The sequence below is a fragment of the Thamnophis sirtalis genome, unplaced genomic scaffold (genome assembly GCF_051295495.1).
Source record: "Thamnophis sirtalis isolate CommonGarterSnake01/CBP01778 unplaced genomic scaffold, rThaSir2_p1.2 scaffold_1, whole genome shotgun sequence".
Taxonomy (NCBI): Eukaryota; Metazoa; Chordata; class Lepidosauria; order Squamata; family Natricidae; genus Thamnophis; species Thamnophis sirtalis.
Window position 1 is genome coordinate 126190101 of NW_028261381.1, and position 1911 is coordinate 126192011.

A 1911-nucleotide genomic window follows, 5' to 3' on the forward strand; every position below is an offset into this window, starting at 1 on the left:
AAAATAATAATCAGGTAGTATTGACAATAGTTTTGCCAGTTTTATCTATGGTAGTGGTTTTTCTTCATTCTGTTTTCACAGTTTCATACATAGAAAAGTGAAGTGCAGGCAAAATGCCTGCTTTGTTTCATGCTGGTGCCATTACTCTGAGACAGCTGAATTTGAACCAATATTATAATGGATATATATTTCTCTCTCTCTCTCTCTCTCTCTCTCTCTCTCTCTCTCTCTCTCTCTCTCTCTCTCTCTCTCTCTCTCTCTCTCTCTATCTATCTATCTATCTCTTATCTCTCTATCTATCTATATCTATCTATATACACACACAGAGGAATATCTTTCTAAAGTCTGTAGAAACTAAGCAAATAGACATGGTCTTAGAATAGGTATTTGTCCATCTATAATTTTATGCACATCAGTTATAACACACTGCTTTAAAAGCTACGTTGGGCTTTTATCAAAATCAGGCTGAGGCATCTGTCTGACAGGGATGAATAGAGATAATTATTTAAGAACAGTCTGGTGATTTTCTCCCCAGGGAAAGACGAAACATAAAATATTACCAATATCAGGGAAAGCAGTTTGTTTTATAAAATTACAAATTGTCTGTATTATTTTTCATGATTATGTGATGGAATGACCATCTAATATTTGCTCCCAACAATATCACATTGCTAAATATAGGAAAAGATTGGGATTGTTCCATTTTGATCTGCTAACTCACTTTTCAAGAATTTAACTTCATGAATATGTATTATTATTTTGCATAAAATAAACAAGCCACTCTAACAGGTTAAATATATGCAAAAGCTGGCCTTATTTAATCACTATTTTAAAGATTTATTAAATTCACTTATGTATCTTAACTTCTAATGGAAAAATAGTATTGATGACATATATTTTCACATTATATTTGACTACGGTAATTTGTTCAGAGTAACATGTTGCTTATATTCAATAGAATTAATATAGTCATTATTGTTTATATGCTATGTAATTTTGACAAATTTTGAAATAATTTGTTGCTAAGGAAGATGTCTTGATTGATTAACAGTTCATGGTGTAGTTTTAGGTAGCTCAGACCCCTCTTTATAAGATGCAGTAAAGTGTTATTCTCACATTTCAATCTATGTGTTTGTTCAGTAGAAAAGATAGACAGAAGAAAAGAAGGGCACAAAAATATAACCCCGGTTGCTGTAAGAGATAGCTATGCTCCACTGATATGCCTGGTCAGAGGTCAGTTACAAATTAGATCTGTAGAAAGGAATTATCCCCAATTTTCTTATATCATTATACTAAGTGTATAGATATCAAAACATCGATAACTGCACACAGCAAATATACTTCTGATCAATGTGTCACAAAAACCAGGCACAACTTGGTGTGAAGAGATCCCTGCCATCAACTCGGCGATCTAAATCCATTTTTTTTTTAAGCGCAGATTTAGTTAATACTTCCGGTTCTAAACTGACTGCGAGTGTCAAACGTAATGCAATGGGTACACATGCAGGGTACGACTCTGTTATTTTCCATTTCGGGGGAACTACAGAGGAATCTACGCGGGATCCTGGGAGTTCTGTTACTGCCTTGTCTCTAAAGTTGATCTCTTGCTTTCTCCATCCCATTTGCCGCGCCAGCCAGGGCACTTCAATAAGAGCCGGAAGTAGGCAATGCACAGCAATTGATCAAATCATTTTTCAACCGCGAGTCATTTAGTTCAGTCTGTGCGTCAGAGGCGCTAGAGCAGTGTTTCCCAACCTTGGCCACTTGAAGATGTCTGGACTTCAACTCCCAGAATTCCCCACTCAGCATTCGCCAAAGTTGGGAAACTGCGCTAGAACTAGACCTTTGTCTTCCCCTCACTCTATGGTTTGTACTAGAGCGGATGCTGGAATTTCCGATTGCTGGACACGT